Source organism: Limulus polyphemus, unplaced genomic scaffold (assembly GCF_000517525.1).
Source record: "Limulus polyphemus unplaced genomic scaffold, Limulus_polyphemus-2.1.2 Scaffold279, whole genome shotgun sequence".
NCBI lineage: Eukaryota > Metazoa > Arthropoda > Merostomata > Xiphosura > Limulidae > Limulus > Limulus polyphemus.
The window spans coordinates 279,551-280,509 of NW_013665889.1; positions in this window are offsets into that span (position 1 = coordinate 279,551).

Below are 959 nucleotides of genomic sequence, written 5' to 3' on the forward strand. Positions count from 1 at the left end.
TTCTGAGGGATCAGTTTGTGGACAGTCCACAACTGAAGATACAAGTAAAGCAAGTACACTCCTCTACTATGAGGATGCAATGGCCATAGCTCTTGAATTTGAATCTTATGTTAGGTCCAGCACAGAGGTACCAATGTTGGTACAGTCATCAGGATTCAAGGCCAGAAAAGGGCAGCTATCAGAGAAGTTTGAGGGACTTTGCTGGCACTGTAACAAACCTGGACACAAGAGAGCTCAATGCTGGCAACTTCAACACAGGAAAGATGCCATGGCAGGAAAAGCTGCTACCCAGAAAGGTTGTTGGAACTGTGGAGAGCAAGGACATATGAGAAGCCAGTGTAAGAAGAATACTACCAATAAGTCAGCCTCAAGGAGACCAGCAGCAGTTGGTGTTGAGGGATGCCCACCAACTCCCATTGTGAAAGTCCCAACAGCTAAATGTAAAATGGCAAGCTCACATAGTGTGACAGGACATTATGCAAGGTTGTGGGGACCAGTGTGGGTAACTATTGAGCTCATGGGCATAAAGGACAGATACAAAGTATACTTGGTCGACATTGAAGACCCATAAAATGACGTTTGAGAACAACAAAGGCCAAATTCTGTTAAGTGTTGCTGCATCCATTGATTTGCATGTCACAGCACTTAAGTCAACTACAATACCCCTTATATCAAAGAAGATAATTTGGGATAGAATAAAATAACATCCCAAAGGAAGCCTGATGCTTGAAGAAGCAGTGGAAGACCCATCCAGGCCAGCAGACGTGAAGATTGGAAGGTCACTTGTGCCAGGTCATCAAGTAGTACCCATAACAGTGGCTAATTTCTCTAAATGTGAGCATACACTTAAGGAAGGGGCATTGTTGGGTGTGTGCCAGGAGGTAGAGCTAGTCAATGGTAAGACAAGAAATACAACCATAAAGAAAGGACATTCTCTCCCAGAACATTTTACTGACCTC